Below are 12,017 nucleotides of genomic sequence, written 5' to 3'. Positions count from 1 at the left end.
ACTTGTAGAAATTAGGCAAATATGTAGATAGCAGAACAAATTGGTACTTAGACTCTGCCATGTTTCTAAAAATAACAACAGTAACAATTACCCCTGAAACTGCTCATTAAAATGTCTAAAACTCTTTCAAAAATAATAGTTAGGAATGCTATTGAATCATCAATTACTTTTTTTTTTTAAAGATTTTATTTATTTATTTGACAGAGAGAGAGACAGCAAGAGAGGGAACACAAGCAGGGGGAGTGGGAAAGAGAGAAACAGGCTTCCTGACGAGCAGGGAGCCCAATGTGGGGCTCAATCCCAGGACCCTGAGATCATGACCTGAGCCGAAGGCAGTCGCTTAACCAACTGAGCCACAAGGCGCCCCCATCAATTACTTTTTAAAGGCACTTGTTAATTGACATAAAACCTCCTCTGTTAATATAATTTATTGCAGATAGTCTGTTACAGATGTAACATAATTTTTTACATAATTTTGGAAAAAATGCATACAAATCTAATTTTGTAAACTGTATAACATTTTAAATATGCTTGAGAGCTTTCTATCTGGAAAAAAAAAAAGCCCATACTGTGTCCATTTGAAGGTGAGAGCAAGAATGTAATATTGCAAATAAAAATTGCCTACTTTATCTTCTCTGTACTTTTAATATCTTACTCTTTAGAATTTCTTAAAACTAGTACACTCTCATAAGGATGCATGTATGTATTGCATATTTATGCAGTATAGTCACTTATTAGAATCTTGTAATGAGGTACACCAATTTAGATATATTCCCAGTCATGTTACATTTCCCCACACATAACAACTCAATATGTTATGTATGCAGATTGTAAAAGTGTGATATGGCTTGAGGAAGCATGGGCTCTGGAGTCAACTATATTTGACTCCCACCTCTTTCAGTAGCTTTGGGAAAGTTGCTTATACACTCTAAGACTCAGTTTCCACAACCGCAAAATAAGCAATAGTAATAATCTTATCCTCAAGGACTTATGGCATATAAAAGCACTTTTGCATAAGACAAATTGATCAAGACTGTAATAGTCCCACGGCAGTCAGTTCTTGCTGAGGTAAGGCTGTGTAACAACTTCAAAATCTGAGAGACTTACAAAAACATTACAGTCTGTCACTCAGGTTGCATGTCAGGAGCTAATTGACTGCAGCTCTGTGGGTCTGAGGCTATGTTGCAGGCAGCAGGTGGATGATGGGTCAACTCTACATCTCTGCTTATGCTAAAATCCAGGCTAGAGAAGTGGCCCCTATTTGATACACGTTGTTCACATGATGGAGGGCAGAAACTCAAGAGTAATGGTGGAAATATGCACAACCTCTTAAAAAATTCTGCTCAAACTGCCACCCTGTCACTTCTCACACTACACCTGGACCAAATGGGTCACAGGGCCAAACCCAAAGTCAATGAGGCAGAGATATATACCCCCCACCAGGAGGAAAGTAAGTCACATGGCAAAGGGTATGTATGGATATTTAATTTATTCAAGGGGAAAAGAGAAAATTTGTAACAATAATGCAATTTACTATATATGCCCAGTGACAAAAACAGCTTAATATAATTTGGTGAAAAAGGGGAATTTGCTGAAAAAGACCACTGATTAGAGAAAGGGATGAACAAGTAAGTCATGAACATGGTAGACACACACCTACACCTCAAGAACATGGGAAACAAAGTCTTGATAGAGGTGGACTTCTGTTTCTCTCTCCCACCAATGGGTGTTGTCTTCATTTTTTTTTGTCCCCAAAGAAGATTAAATTCCATCATGTGGCAAAAAGCATGGCTGTGTCTGGCTCCCAACTCTCACATTCTTCCCTTAACAATGAGTGACTCCCTCTCTTTACCACTTCTGGTTATGGAAGTCCTGAAGAAGAATACAGAATGAATCAGATAATCTGTGTTTTGGCCCAACCTGAATCAGATGCCCCGTCAACTATCAGCCCGAGCTAGGGTCATTTTCCACAGGACCACATGATGGTGAAAGCTGGTGTGGGGACAAAACAAATGTTCACCATACCAGGACATAGTACACGGATGTATTTAAGAGTTGAAAATTATTGGGGCACCTGGGTGGCTCAGTCATTAAGCGTCTGCCTTCGGCTCAGGTCATGATCCCAGGGTCCTGGGATCGAGCCCCGCATCGGGCTCCCTGCTCTGTGGGAAGCCTGCTTCTCCCTCTCCCACTCCCTCTGCTTGTGTTCCCTCTCTCCCTGTGTCTCTCTGTGTCAAATAAATGAATAAAATCTTTTTTAAAAAAGAGTTGAAAATTATTTATAGAACAGGTAGTATTTTGCTTTAAACACTTAAATATATTTTTATGTAGTATATCAGTTCTATTGAGCAATTCTCAGTGATACAAGTTTAAATTTCCATATACAATTCTGAATGACCTTTAGAGCCCAGTGTACCTAGTTGAGAAGCAACCTGCCTTAGCTGTAAGATGGATATTAATGGAGTACCCTGTCATATGGTTTTGTGAAGGTGAAATGAGTTAATACATACAAAGTGCTAGAACATTGCTTGGTCCATAGCGAATGCTCAGTAAATGTTTATTTTTTTAATTGATCTAGATTGATGTATAAGTGAAAGCGTGTGTGTATAACTATATAAAAAGCATATATTTTAGATGTATAAGGGAAATACATATACGGGAAAATGGTCCTCTCACAAAGCAGAAGGCCATCATGAGATTATTATTTTGTGCTGTATTACAGCAATATTTCCTGGGCCACATTTCATTTTAATGGCTAAGCAACAAACAAGGTGCAAACAGATGGTTATTCTGCTGTGGGTCCAGATGGCTTCTCTATAGTCCTACCGTGGGCAGTTTCTAGGTTCACCTTGAAATGTGTACAGCAACATGTTTCTCTTGATGATGCAATGACTTGAGAGCACTACAAGGGTCTGCCAGGTGCATGGTGGTGAGGATACCACAAGAAGAGTGCTGGAGTATCACCCAACCCTCCGCACTCCACGTGTGCCATCCTCAGATGAATTAACGTAATGCCTTCTCATAATTTTCAAAGTATCTACCATCTATCTGACCCCACTGAAATATTTTTGAGATGATTGTTTTTTAACTAAGATATATCAACAGAGGGGAACTATGGGGAAATCTCTGAGGTCTTTATAAGAAGTCAGTGTTTGACCAAAACAGAGGATCATAGGGGAAGGGAGGGAAAAATAAAACAAGACGAAATCAGAGAGGGAGACAAACCATAAGAGACTCTTAATCATAGGAAACAAATTGAGTGTTGCTGGAGGGGGGGGGTTGGGGGATGGGGTAACTGATGATAGACATTCAGGAGGGCATGTGATACAATGAGCACGAGGTATAAGACTGATGAATCACTGACCTCTCCCTCTGAAACTACAAAACACATTATATATTAATTGAATTTAAATTTTAAAAAAATGAAATAAAAAAAGAAGTGAGTGTTTCAAATTCCTGACAGCTCTTCATTATTTAGAAAAATTCCAATGGCATTTTAATAGCATTCTTCTGGCTGTGGGTGGGAGAATAGCTTCTCAATGGAGAAGACAACATATTAAAACAATTCATGAGGCCATGTTTTTGCATATTACCTGAATAATGTCAGTAGTCACTCTTAGATTATTTACATATTTTCTATTTTATATATGGAAATAGGAAAGTTGCAGCAAATAAGTTGGGATGCACAGGACAGCTATAGAGCATAGTGGGAAAGAGTAAGGACTTCAGCATAATTAAAAATAGGTATGAATCTTAGATCCACTACTTTAAAAAAATTTATTTTTGCTTATTTTGATGCCAAGCAGTTTTTTGTTTTGATTATTTGCTAAAATTTTTGAAAATCTGTAGACATAACCAACATTGAATGGTACGATGAATGGCTGTATGCCATGTTATTGTAAGCATCTCTTAAACATATGGATATTTTTCACTCAATCACAATGCCCACATGACCCCTAACAAAAACAACAATTCCTTGGTATCATTTAACATGGACTCCATATGTAAGTTTCTGCAGAAATCTCAAAATGTCTTTTTTCAATTAGTTCAAATCACAATCAAAGAAGAGACTACATGCTACATTTGGTTGCTACATCACTTGAATGTGTTTTTTTTTTTAATTATTTAGTTTATAGAATTTACAGTAAAAAAATAAATAAGAAGAATTTATAGTAAAATTCACCTTTTTTCATGTACTATGAGTTTAGACAAATGCCTAAATTTGGCATAATATGGTAGCCACCACCATAAGATACAGATGGTTTCATCACTACCAAAAAATTCCCTGTGGCTGCCCCACCATAGTGACACTCTCTTCAACAGCTACTGAGCAATATATTCTCCATCCCTATAATTTTGTCTTTGCCAGCATGTCATAGAATCCTGAGTAGTATTCCATTGCTTACATATGCCATAACTTGTTTATCCATGAACCAGCTAAAGGACATTGGGTTTTCCAATGTTTGGGGGGGATTATAAATAAAGCTGTTATCAACCTTCATATATAGGTTTTATGTGACTATTTTAATCTCTCTTGGGTAAATACCCATGAGTAGGATTGAATCATAAGGTGAGTGCATGTTCAACTTTGTAAAGAAATGGCCAAACTATTTTTCCAAAGTAGCTATATTATTTTGTATTCCCAATGGATGTGTAGGAATGTTCTAGTTGCTCTGCACCATAGCCAGCATTTTGTGTTGTCACCATTGATTATTGTAGTCATTCTGAGAGGTGCGTAGAGCTACATCTTTGTGGTTTTAATTTGCATGTTCCTGAGGACTAAATAACGTTGAGAATGCTTCTATGTGCTTATTTGCTTACTATATGTTTTCTTTAGTGAAACATCTGGCCCAGCACAGACACCACACAAGGGTTAGTCTGGCACTGGGGCAATGGAATTTAGTTCTCAAACTCTTCGCTATGTTTATTTGGTCTATAACACATATATAGCTCACAGGGGCCACCGAGATTTATGTCAGTTCATGCACAGAATTAGGGGGTGCTCTTCTCTAGCTCTCTGCAATCTGGGATTTGTCCTACAGTCTCTGGCCCCATGCTGTCTTTCCTAGTCCTCTATCCAGAAAGATGGACTTCTCAGAGTTTAGCCTTCTACACAGACACAGTTCCACACAGCAGAAGCTGTCCGTGTCTTGCATCATGAGTCAGGTTTTGACTTTTGTCCCCAGTCCACCATTGTTTATTTTTCAAGATCTTCAAGTAGCCGCATTTTATATTCTGTTCAGAGTTTTTAGATGTGATCAGTGGTAGAAATGGGCTGTTGTCAGTTTTGTCCAACTTGGCCAACACTACAAGTCACTTTGAGTCCCTAAATCCAGAAAGTTCTCCCTCTCTTTTTCACTGTGCTGTTGGCTTTTTGAAGAAGCTGGATCAGTATATCTGGATCATGTCCTCCAGTCTGGCTTTCTGTGCTTCTACATACTGTTATTGACATTCTTTCATCCATTTATTTTCAGTAAACTAGATACTGGCTCCAAAGACTTGTTTAGCTGTGTGACTATGGACAGGTTCTTTTAGGTCTCTGAGCCTTGGTCTCTTCCACTGAAGGTATAAGAATAGTAGTTATGCATAGATTTGTTATAAGGAGTAAACGGAATAGGACATGTAAAGAGCTTAATGAGATTTCTAAAATAGAATCATATATACTGTACAGAACCCTGGGAATCTAGTGATTCAGCCAAATGGGTTTTCTTTTACTCAAGTAACTAGAAGTGCAGAGGTACATAAACCAGGGCTGATGGTGCTGCCTAAGAACACCACCCCGGACCCAGCCCCATCTAGCTCGTGCTTCATCACTCTGTTATGGAAATGAGCCTCTGTGTATCAGCCCCTGGTTGTTTATTCCTTCAGGGAAGGCTGAGGACCATCAGCACAAAAGCCTGCCAGTACCAAACTCAAAATTTTACACATGCAATTGTTTTAAAGATAGTCCAAATGAGTAGCAACTTAGAGCCTGCCTGCTTTGCATATCTCACAGAACCTCACTCCACATCTGCTAGCAATAGATGGTATAGAGCCTTGTGGTTATAAGACCTCCAGCTGTTATGGCCCTTGAGGGCTCTCTGACCCAGACTCCCCACCGAGCTGCTGAGGGACATCAGTTGGGCACATGAGACCCCTCTTCCATCCCCATCTCCTCTGGGAGTCTCCTTGCCCTCCTACCCCTTCTGGGTAGCAGCCCCTCCTCACCGTGAGCTTCTGGACAGCCCCATGTTGTGAATCCATCTTGTGCAACCCTGTCCAAGCACAGCCCAGTCAAGCTTGTTGTGTGTCACTGTGCCTGGTGGCCATATCTTTTTTCTTGATCAGCGCCAAAATCCCTCAAACCACAGCTACTCTTAGGGTATGGCTTTCATTTTCATACCCACAGGAGAGCTGCGCCTCTTTCTGAAGGCTAAACACAAAGGGCGTGGGTCATTTGACTTGATCATCAATTTATCAGGAAAGCGACAGTTCTACAAGTGCCACTGAAATGTAAGTAGGCTCAGTTATATCTCGTTATCCAAAATGGCAGAAGAATTTGAAGAGGTGAGCATTTTTAAACTGCGAACTTCTATATCCTGAACAAAAGTCAGTTTTCTGTAGGGAGCAAGAAGAGGAGAAGGGATATTACCTAGATAACTGGCAGGGCGGCTTTTTTTTTTTTTTTTAAAGAGAGGTGCCAAGCTAACAGCAAGGACATGCTCCATGTACTAGAAAAGAATAATGTGCTGGTTTTCTTATCACACATGTAAAAACATTACCCCACTTCACATACAGCTGGTTCAACTCCTAGGTCTTTGCATGTGGCAAACAAGTATCATTTTGTACTTTAATTTTATTTCCCAAATTGTTTACAACAACAGTTATTTTCCTGTGAAAAAGAGTGGCTGGAGGGGGAGACATTTTTTTTCTGCCAGAAACGTAGCTTCTCATAGCAGCATGATGAAATTCAATGGTACTTGTGGAAAAGGGGCAAAATCACAAATGTAAGTATATAGGCAAATATGAGCTTTTATTCTTTCATCTTTTCCTTTTGCCTGGAGATAGCTATTAGTAAAAACTGCAGGAGGTGGAAAGAAGAGCTAGGGCTTGAGCCTATCCTCTATCACTGGGATTCCAGTGAACAGAACATGCCCAAATTCAAGACTCTACAGTCAAATCATTTTCAATATGGAACTTTTTGTTGAAAATACAGTAAACAAAAGAAGTTTTTCTTGTGTTTTGTTTGTTTTTCCAAATGAGAGGTCTAAGTTTTCTTTTCTTTTCTTTTTTAAATTGAGGTATAGTTCACCACATTTAAATGTGTATTTTGATAAAATTTGGTAATTCTAAACAGTTGTGTAAACACCACCAAAATCACTTATACGACATTTCCCTCTACCTAAACCTTTTCCTCTTGTCCCTTGTAAGTTAACCTTCTCTTCTCCCCACCCAACCCCTTGCAATCACCATAGCCTTGCCTTTTTTGGAATTTAATATTTATGGAATCATCCATTACGTAGTGTCTTGTGTTTAACTTCTCTCACTTAGCAAAATGTTTTCAAGAGTCATTCATGTTTTGTGTATTAATTTTTTGTTGTGGATTAAGGATACACTACACTTTGCTTATCCATTCATTAGTTGAATATTTGGGTTGCTTCCAGTTTTTTGCTATTATGAATAACGCTATGAACTTATTTATTTATATACATGTCTTTGTGTGAACATATTTTTATTTCTCTTAGGCAATGCCTAGAAGTAGAATTGCTGGGGTTGATAACATATTTATGTTTGAATTCATAAGACGCTGCCACATTGTTTTCCAAAGCATGTAAACCAGTTTTGCATTCCCACCAGCAATGTGTGAAGGTCTACTTGCTCCACATCCTCACCAACATTTGGTATTGTTAGGCTTCTTAACTTTTACTGCTTTAGTGGGTATGTGGTAGTATCTCATTATTGTTGTAAGTTACATTTCTCTAATGACTAATGATGTTGAGCCTATTTTCATGTGCTTACTAGCCATTGATACTATATTGTATCTATTCAAATCTTTGGTCTACTTTCTATTGGATTATTTACTCTTATTATTGAATTTTAAGAATTCTTGATGTATTCTGGATAAAACCTTGCCAAACGTATGTTTCACAATTATTTTTTCTGAATATGACTGTGATTTGCTTTTATTCCCTCAATTGTATCTTTCAAAGAGAAAGTGATTTCATCTTAATGCAGTCTATTTTACAATTTTTTTGTGTGTTAGAGTTTGGGCTTTTTATACTTGTTTAAGAAATCTTTGCCTAACATAATACCACAAAGATTTCTTCCTATGTTTTGTTTTTGAAGTTTTATAATTTTAGCTCTTATATTTAGATGATGATACATTCTGAGTTAATTTGAGTGTGTGGCTTGATTCAGTGATCAAAGATTACTTTTTTTTTCCAAACAGAGATCCAGGTGTTTCAGCAACACTTTTTGAAAAACAAAATTATCTTTTTCTCATCAAATCTGGCACTTTTGAAAAAAAAAATGACCATAAAAGTGTGAGTTTATTTTTGGATTTTCTATTCTTTCCCATTTATTTATATGTCTAGCCTTACACTTGAACATACTGTCTTGATCACTGTACCTTTATAGTAAGACTAAAATTAGGCAATGTTTAAGTTCAACCTTTTTCTTCTTTACTGAAATTATTTTGGCTATTCTGGGTCTCTTTCCTTTCCATATAAATTTAGAATTAGCTTATCAATCTCTTTCAAAAGCAGCCAGTTAAGGGGCACCTGGGTGGCTCAGTTGGTTAAGTGTCTGCCTTCAGCTCAGGTCATGATCTTGGGGTCCTGGGATCAAGCCCCACATCCGGCTCCCTGCTCAGCAGAAAGCCTGCTTCTCCCTCTCCCTCTGCCTGCCACTCTGCCTACTTGTGCTCTCTCTCCATCTTTCTGTCAAATAAATAAATAAAATCTTAAAAAAAAAAAAAAGCAGCCAGTTAAGACTTTGATTGGAATTACAGCAAATCTACAGATCTACTTAGGGAAGATTACCATCTTAACAATGTCAAGTCTTCCAATCCAATCCATAAACATGGTACATCTCTCCATTAAGGTCTACTTTAGTTTCCCTATGCGAATTATTCTAGTTTTCGGTGTAAAGGCCTTATGTGCCTTTCATTAAATTTATTCCTAAATATCTTTGATGCTATTGCAAATGAGGTGGGTTTTTTAATTATTTCATTTTGTAATTGATGTTATATCTAGGATGAACTCCTTTTTATATATTGGCTTTGTATCCTGCAACCTTGCTAAATTCACTTATTAGTCCTAATAGCTTTTTTGTAGGTTCCTGTCATCTGCAAATCAGAAAATTTTTATTGCTTCCTTTCTCATCTATATGCCTTTTATTACTTTTTCTTATTTTACTGCACTGGCCAGGATCTCCAGTGCAATGTTAAATAGTAGTGTTGAAAACCAAAATATGTGCTATTTTTTTAATATAGAAAACGTTACGTCTTTTACCACTAAGTATATTAATTGTAAGTTCCTTTGTACATGCCCTTAGTCATGTTGAGGAAGTTCATATCTATTTCTAATTTGCTGCATGTTTTTACTGTTAAATTTTATCAGATGCTTTTTCTGTATCTATTGGGATAATTATATTTTTGACATTTATTCTATTAATATAATAGATTTATATTGTTTAATGTTTAAATATTGAACAAGCCTTGCATTCCCAGGATAAATTCTGCTTGTTCATGATATATCATATATATATATATATATATATATATATATATATACATATATATGAATTTCTGGATTTGATTTTCTAATCTCTTATCAAACATTTCTGCATTTATGTTCCTGAGGGATATTAGTCTGTAGTTCTCATCCTTTGTGAGACCTTTGGCTTTGGAATCAGATTAAAACTGGCTTTCATAAAATGAATTAGGAAGTATTTCCTTTCCTTCTGTTTTTCTGAAAGAGTTTGTATAGGATTGGTATAATGTCTTCCTTAAATGTTTGATAGGATTCAACTGTGAAATTAGCTGGATTTTATTTGTAAAATTGCTGGAGTTCTTTTTTTAACAGGAAGTAGGATTTATTGGTGGGCATAAATAAGGAGGGGGCAATGCTGAGGTTCTCATGAGTGCAGACCCCACCATTTGTCCAGGAGGCCACAATTAAGGATGCCATGTAGATGGCCCACAAGCCATCTGGGATGAGCTGCTTTTCAGCCACCATGTCTTCAAAGTCCTCCACATTAAACTTAGTAAGGTTGGATCTTGTAATATGGATCTTCAGGCAGCCAGGGAACTTGAACTTGGCCCTGTGTAGGTCCCCAATCACATGCTCCTTGTTGTGCAGCTTGGTACAAATGGACATGATGACTTGGCCTGTGTGGAATCTGGCCACTGTGCCCTGGGGCTTTACAAAGTCACCCCACATAACATACTGTTGGGAGCAAGTCAGCCCCAGCACAGGACAACATCTTGTTGATATGGATGACGTGGAAGGGGTGGAGCCATGCTCAGATGAGAAAACCATCTTTTCTACAGCTTTTCACCACGTACTTATTGGCACAAATACCGGCAGCCTTCAGGGTTTAGAGGAAAGCTGCTCATATTCATTTGATACCACGTGACCACATAGTGGGCATTCATCCACTTTTGTTGTCTTCCACCCCAGATCAAAGATGCGGATCTTGGCATCAGGGACACCTCTGCAGAAGCGAGAGTTTGGATACGGCTTTTTCTTACAATACTGTTAACACCGGGTGGGGGGGGTGGCCCCTGGCGACACCAGGATCTTCAGTGGCGTGCCAAGGAGAAAAACTATTTGTGAAATTGTTTTTTAATTATAAAGTCAATTTTTAAATTGAGATGGCAGGGTTCATGTTTGCTATTTCTTCTTGTGTCAGTTTTGGTCATTTGTGTCTTTCAAGGAATTTATCCATTTCATCTAGGTTGTCAAATTCACTGGCATGAAGTCCATAAAATTTCCTTCTTATCTTTTTAATGGCTGGAGGTTCTGCAGTGGTTCCCTTGCTTTTATTCCTAATATTGCTAATCTGTCTGCTTTCTTTTTCCCTAATGAGTCCAGCTGGAGGTTTATCTGTTACGTTAATCTTTCCAAACATTAGCTTTTAGTTTGAAGAGTTTTAGCTATTGTTTCTCTGTTTTCTATTTTATTGATACCAGTGCTTACCTTTATTATTTCTTTCTTTTTAGCTCGTTCTGGGTTAAATTTATTCCCCTCATGGTAGAAGCTTACTTTGATCATTTATTTGAGACTTTTTTTCCTAATATAGGCATTTAATGCCATCAGTTTTTTCTCTATGTTCTGTGTTAGCTCTATATGTTTCTTAATTTCTCTTGTGATATTTTTCTTTGATCCAGTTCCTTAGAAGTGAGTCATTTAATTTCCAGGATATTTTGGGTTTTCTTAGTTGCCTTATTTTAATATTTCTAATTTAATTCTACTGTGTTAAGAGAACCTAATTGGTATGATTTAAATCTATTTAAATTCACTAGGGCTTGTTTTATGGGTCAGAAAATAGTCTATCTTAGTGAATCTCTAGCTGCATTTTAAAAGAATGTGAAATATTTATTCTGCCGGTGGTAGTGGAGTATACCATAAGTATCACTTAAATCAAAGTGATTGATAACGTTGTTCGGATATTCTACATCTCTGATGACTTTGTCTAATTTTATCAATTGCTAAGAGATAGCTGTTAAATTCTCCAACTGATGTAGAATTGACTGCTTCTTCTCTTGATTTTGTCATATTTCCTGCATGTATTGGGTGCACACACATTTATAATTATTATATATTTCTGATGAATTGACCCTTTTATCTTTATTAAGTGCCTTTATCTCTGGCAATACAATATTGTTAAAATCTATTTTATTTGATATTAACAGAGACCCTTGAGCATCCTTATGCTTTTTGTTTGCATTGCATATCTTTTTTCCATCAGTTTACTATAACCTCTCTCATCTTTATATTTAAATGGAATCCTGGTAGAAAATGGTTGGTTTTTGC

General features: G+C 37.2%; 1 pseudogene; it reads right to left on the bottom strand.

Moving 5' to 3' along the window:
- Positions 1-496: 496 nt before the first annotated feature.
- On the bottom strand, positions 497-11,759 carry LOC118533203 (large ribosomal subunit protein uL16-like; annotated as a pseudogene).
- Positions 11,760-12,017: the final 258 nt, after the last annotated feature.

Source organism: Halichoerus grypus, chromosome 5 (genome assembly GCF_964656455.1).
Source record: "Halichoerus grypus chromosome 5, mHalGry1.hap1.1, whole genome shotgun sequence".
Classification (NCBI taxonomy): Eukaryota; Metazoa; Chordata; class Mammalia; order Carnivora; family Phocidae; genus Halichoerus; species Halichoerus grypus.
Note: the sequence above shows the minus strand (reverse complement) of the source record. Positions and strands in the feature narration are given on the sequence as shown.